Raw genomic sequence first — 6,596 nt, 5'->3', positions numbered from 1 at the left:
TGGCCATTGGCCATGTCTAGTGTTTTGGACCGGAGCTTTCATTGAAAGCTTGGCTGGCTAGTAAGCTATGTCTAATTCCTGGACTGGAGCTTTAGACTAACATTGCATGATTCCTGGAATTCTCATTAAAAATTTTGAAATCCTTATTTTTCTTTTTTCAAATAATTTTCAAAAAATACAAAAAAAAAAGTTAATAAAATCATAAAACCAAAAAAAATAATTTTGTGTTTCTTGTTTGTGTCTAGTGTCAATTTTTAAGTTTGGTGTCAATTGCATCTTTTTAATTTCCTAAAAAATTTTCGAAAATTCATGCATGTGTCCTTCATAATCTTCAAGTTGTTCTTGATGATTTTCTTTGTTTGATCTTTGCATTTTCATGTTTTGTGTCTTTTCTTGTCTTTCATATGCATTTTCAATTTGTTAGTATCTAAACATTGAAAATTTCTAAGTTTGGTGTCTTGCATGTGTGTCTTTTCTTATAAATTTTCAAAAAGATATTCTTGATGTTCATCATGATCTTCAAAGTGTTCTTGGTGTTCATCTTGACATTCAAAGTGTTCTTGCATGCATTGTGTGTTTTGATTCATAATTTTCATGTTTTGAGTCTTTTTGTTGTTATTCTCTCTCTTCTTAAAAATTCAAAAATAATATATATATATATATATATATATCTTTCCTTTATTCTTCACATAAATTTCGAAAATTTGAATTGATTTAGTTATAAAGTTTTAAAATTTAATTGTTTCTTAGGAGACAAGTCAAATTTTCAATTTAAAAAAAAAAATCCTATCCTTTCAAAACTTTTTCAAAGTCAAAAATCAAATCTTTTTTATTTTTCTTTTATAATTTTCAAAAATTTTAAAAATGATTTTCAAAATCTTCTTTTTAATTTTATTTCATAATTTCAAAATCTTTACTAACAATTAATGTGATTGATTCAAAAATTTTTAAAGTTTGTTACTTGCCTATTAAGAAATGTTCAATCTTTAAACTCTAGAATCATATCTTTTTAGTTTCTTGTTAGTCAAGTAATCAACTTTAATTTCAAAAATCAAATATTTTTAATTTCCTTTTCAAATCTTTTTCAAAATGATTTTCAATCATATCTTTTTCAAAATCAATTTCAAAATCTTTTCTAACTTCTTATCCTTTCAAAATTGATTTTCAAATCTTTTTCAATTAACTGCTTGACTTTTTGTTTGTTTTACTATTTCTTATCTTTTTCAAAACTACCTAACTACTTTTCTCTCTCTTATTTTCGAAAATCACTAACCTCTTTTTCAAAAATTTCTTTTCATTAACTAATTGTTTTAAATTTTAATTTAATTTTATTTTCCTTCTTAATTTTTGAATTCTAATTAATATTTAAAATAAAAACAAAAATATTTTTTCTTTTTAATTATTTTCGAATTCTTTCCCCTCTCATCTCTTTCTATTTATTTATTTATTTATCTACTAACACCCCTCCTCCACTCAAAAATTCGAACCCACTCTTCTCCTCTGTGTTCGAATTCTTATCTTCTCCTTATTCTATTCTTCTCTTCTTATACTCACATAAGGAATCTCTATACTGTGACATAGAGGATTCCATATTTTCTTTTTTGTTCTCTTCTTTTTCATATGAGCAGGAACAAGGATAAGAACATTCTTGTTGAAGCTGACCCTGAACCCGAAAGGACTCTGAAGAGGAAGCTAAAGGAAGCTAAGGCACAACTCTCTGGAGAGGACCTGACAGAAATTTTCGAAAAAGAAAGAGACATGGCCGAACCTAATAACAATGGTGGAGATGCAAGGAAGATGCTTGGTGACTTTATTGCACCCTCTTCTAACTTCTATGGAAGAAGCATCTCAATTCCTGCAATTGGAGCAAACAACTTTGAGCTTAAGCCTCAATTAGTTTCTCTAATGCAGCAGAATTGCAAGTTTCATGGACTTCCAATGGAAGATCCTCATCAGTTTTTAGCTGAATTCTTGTAAATCTGTGACACTGTCAAGACCAATGGAGTTGATCCCGAGGTCTACAGGCTTATGCTTTTCCCTTTTGCTGTAAGAGACAGAGCTAGAACATGGTTGGATTCACAACCTAAGGAAAGCCTGAACTCTTGGGATAAGCTGGTCAGTGCTTTCCTGGCCAAATTCTTTCCACCTCAAAAGATGAGCAAGCTTAGAGTGGAAATCCAAACCTTCAGACAGAAGAAAGGTGAGTCCCTCTATGAAGCTTGGGAAAGATATAAGCAACTGATCAAAAGGTGTCCTACTGACATGCTTCCAGAATGGAGCATCATAAGTATATTCTTGATGGTCTGTCTGAGTTGTCAAAAATGTCATTGGACCATTCTGAAGGAGGATCTCTTCATCTGAAAACCCCTGCAGAGGCTCAGGAACTCATTGAAATGGTTGCAAATAACCAGTTCATGTACACCTCTAAGAGGAATCCTGTGAACAATGGGACGCCTCAGAAGAAGGGAGTTCTTAAGATTGATACTCTGAATGCCATATTGGCTCAGAACAAAATATTGACTCAGCAAGTCAATATGATTTCTCAGAGTCTGAATGGATTGCAAGCTGCATCCAACAGTACTAAAGAAGCATCTTCTGAAGAAGAAGCTTATGATCTTGAGAACCCTGCAATGGCAGAGGTGAATTACATGGGAGAATCCTATGGAAACACCTATAATCCTTCATGGACAAATCATCCAAATTTCTCATGGAAGGATCCACAAAAGCCTCAACAAGGCTTCAACAATAATGGTAGAAGAAATAGGTTTAGCAATAACAAGCCTTTTCCATCATCTTCTCAGCAATAGACAGAGAATTCTGAATAGAGCCATTCTGGCTTGGCAACCATAGTCTCTGATCTATCCAAGACCACACTAAATTTCATGAATGAAACAAGGTCCTCCATTAGAAATTTGGAGGCACAGGTGGGTTAGCTGAGTAAGAAGATTACTGAAACTCCTCCCAGTACTCTCCCAAGCAATACAGAAGAAAACCCCAAGAGAGAGTGCAAGGCCATAACAATGACCAACATGGCCGAACCTGGAGAAAGTGAGAAGGACATGAATCCCAGTGAGAAAAGCCTCATGGGACGTCCCCTGGACAGAAAGGAGTTCCCCTTTGAAGAACCAAAGGAATCCGAGGCTCATACAGAGACCCTAGAGATTCTATTGAACCTCCTTCTGCCATTCATGAGCTCTGATGAATATTCTTCCTCTGAAGAGGATGAAGACATCACTGAAGAGCAAGTTGCTAAGTATCTAGGAGCAATCATGAAGCTGAATGCCAAGTTATTTGGTAATGAGACTTGGGAGGATGAACCCCCCTTGTTCACCAATGAACTGAGTGCATTAATGAGGTAGACATTACCTCAGAAGAAACCAGATCCCAGAAAATTCTTTATACCTTGTACCATAGGCACCATGACCTTTGAGAAGGCTCTGTGTGACCTGGGGTCAGGGATAAACCTCATGCCACTCTCTGTAATGGAGAAACTGGGAATCTTTGAGGTACAAGCTGCAAGAATCTCACTAGAGATGGCAGACAAATCAATGAAACAGGCTTATAGACTAGTAGAGGACGTGCTAGTAAAGGTTGAAGGCCTTTACATCCCTGCTGATTTCATAATCCTAGACACTGGAAAGGATGAGGATGAATCCATCATCCTTGGCATACCCTTCCTAGCCACAGCAAAAGCTGTGATTGATGTTGACAGAGGAGAGTTGGTCCTTCAGTTAAATAAAGATCACCTTGTATTTAAGACTCAAGGGTCTCCTTTTGTAACCATGGAGAGGAAGCATGAAAAGCTTCTCTCAATATAGAGTCAAACAAAACCCCCACATTCAAACTCTAAGTTTGGTGTTGGGAGGCCACAACCAAACTCTAAGTTTGGTGTTGAGAGGCCACAACCAAACTCCAAGTTTGGTGTTGAGAGGCCACAACCCTGCTCTGATTATCTGTGAGGCTCCATGAGAGCTCACTGTCAAGCTATTGACATTAAAGAAGCGCTTGTTGGGAGGCAACCCAATGCTATTTAATTATCTCTATTTCTTTTCCATTGTTATTTTATGTTTTCTTTAGGTTGATGATCATGTGAAGTCACAAAAACAACTGAAAAATCAAAAATAGAATAAAAAATAGCTCACCCTGGAGGAAGAGCTTACTGGCGTTTAAACGCCAGTAAGAAGCAGCAGACTGGCGTTTAACGCCAGAAAGAAGCATCCAGCTGGCGTTAAATGCCAGAAACAAGCACCAAACTAGTGTTTAACGCCAGAACAGAGCATCTACTTGGCGTTTAACGCCAGAAATGGGAGAAAAGCTGGCGTTAAACGCCAGAAACAAGCAGCAACCTGACGTTTAACACCAGAAGTGCATTCCAAGGGCGTTTTGCACGCCTAAATGGAGCAGGGCTGTTAAGTCCTTGACCCCTCAGGATCTGTGGACCCCACAGGATCCCCACCTACCCCACCTCTTCTTCTCTCCTCTTCACACCCTTTCATAACACTCTTCCCCAAATACCCTTCACCAATTACTTCCATATCTCTTCCCCAAATACCCTTCACCACTCACATCTATCCACTCTTCCCCAAAAACCCCACCTACCTCTAAATTCAAAATCCATTTCCCTCCCAAACCCAACCCTAATACACGAAACCTACCCTCCCCCCACCCCTATATAAACCCCTCAACACTACTTCATTTTCACACATTACAAACACTTCTTCTCCCCATTGGCCGAATACACTCTTCCACTCCATCTCCTCCATTTTCTTCTTCTTCTACTATTTTCTTTCTTCTTTTGCTCGTTTGGACGAGCAAATATTTTAAGTTTGGTGTGGTAAAAGTGTTGCTTTTTATTTTTCCATAACCATTAATGGCACCTAAGGCTAGAGAAACCTCAAGAAAGAGGAAAGGAAAGGCAATCGCTTCCACCTCTGAGTCATGGGAGATGGAGAGATTCATCTCAAAGGTCCATCAAGACCACTTCTATGAAGTTATGACCAAGAAAAATGTGATCCTTGAGGTCCCTTTTAAGCTCAAAAAGGGCGAATATCCGGAGATCCGATAAGAGATTAGAAGAAGAGGATGGGAAGTACTCTCCAATCCTATTCAACAAGTCGGAATCTTAATGGTTCAAGAGTTCTATGCAAACGCATGGATCACTAGGAACCATGATCAAAGTATGAACCCGAATCCAAAGAATTGGCTTACAATGGTTCGGGGAAAATACTTAGATTTCAGTCTAAAAAATGTAAGGTTGGTGTTCAACTTACCAATGATGGAAGAAAACACACGCCCCTACACTAGAAGGATCAACTTTGATCAAAGGTTGGACCAAGTCCTTATGGACATATGTGAGGAAGGATCTCAATAGAAAATTGACTCAAGAGGCAAGCCGGTTCAATTGAAAAGGCATGACCTTAAGCCTGTGGCTAGAGGATGGTTAGAGTTCATCCAACGCTCTATCATTCATACTAGCAACCGACCCGAAGTAACTGTGGATCGGGCTATCATGATCCATAGTATCATGATTGGGGAGAAAGTGGAAGTTCGTGAGATTATACCTCAAGAACTCTACAAGGTGGCTGACAAATCCTCCACTTTGGCAAGGTTAGCCTTCCCTCACCTCATTTGTCACCTCTGCAATTCGGCTGGGATTGTCATAGATGAAGACATCCACATTGAAGAGGACAAGCCCATCACTAAAAAGAGAATGGAGCAAATTAGAGAGCCCACTCATGGACCTCAACAAGAACATGAGGAAATTCCTCATCATGAAATCCCTGAGATGCCTCAAGGGATGCACTTTCCTCCACAAAACTATTGGGAGCAAATCAACACCTCCCTAGGAGAATTAAGTTCCAACATGGGACAACTAAAGGTGGAGCACCAAGAGCACTCCATCATCCTCCATGAGATTAGAGAAGATCAAAGAGCTATGAGGGAAGAGCAACAAAGGCAAGGAAGAGACATAGAGGAGCTAAAGAACACCATTGGTTCTTCAAGAGGAAGAAGACGCCACCCTCACTAAGGTGGACCCGTTCCTTAATCTCCTTGTTCTTATTTTTCTGTTTTTCGATTTTTGAGCCTTATGTTTTATTTATGTTTGTGTCTTTATTACATGATCATTAGTGTTTAAGTGTCTATGTCTTAAAGCTATGAATGTCCTATGAATCCATCACCTTTCTTAAATGAAAAATGTTTTAACCACAAAAGAACAAGAAGTACATGATTTTGAATTCATCCTTGAGCTTAGTTTAATTATTTTGATGTGGTGGCAACACTTTTTATTTTCTGAATGAATGCTTGAAAATTGCATATTTTTTTGAATTTGTTGTTTATGAATGTTAAAATTGTTGGCTCTTGAAAGAATGATGAAAAAGGAGAAATGTTATTTGATAATCTGAAAAATCATAAAATTGATTCTTGAAGCAAGAAAAAGCAGTAAATACAAAAGCTTGCAGAATAAAAAAAGGCGAAAAAAAGGAGAGAAAGAAACAAAAAAAGCAAGCAGAAAAAGCCAATAGCTCTTTAAACCAAAAGGCAAGAGCAAAAAAAAGCCAATAACCCTTTAAACCAAAAGTCAAGGGTAAAAAGGA

The sequence above is a fragment of the Arachis ipaensis genome, chromosome B9 (assembly GCF_059453495.1).
Source record: "Arachis ipaensis isolate K30076 ecotype BB chromosome B9, ASM5945349v1, whole genome shotgun sequence".
Taxonomy (NCBI): domain Eukaryota; kingdom Viridiplantae; phylum Streptophyta; class Magnoliopsida; order Fabales; family Fabaceae; genus Arachis; species Arachis ipaensis.
This window is presented reverse-complemented; position numbering follows the sequence as displayed.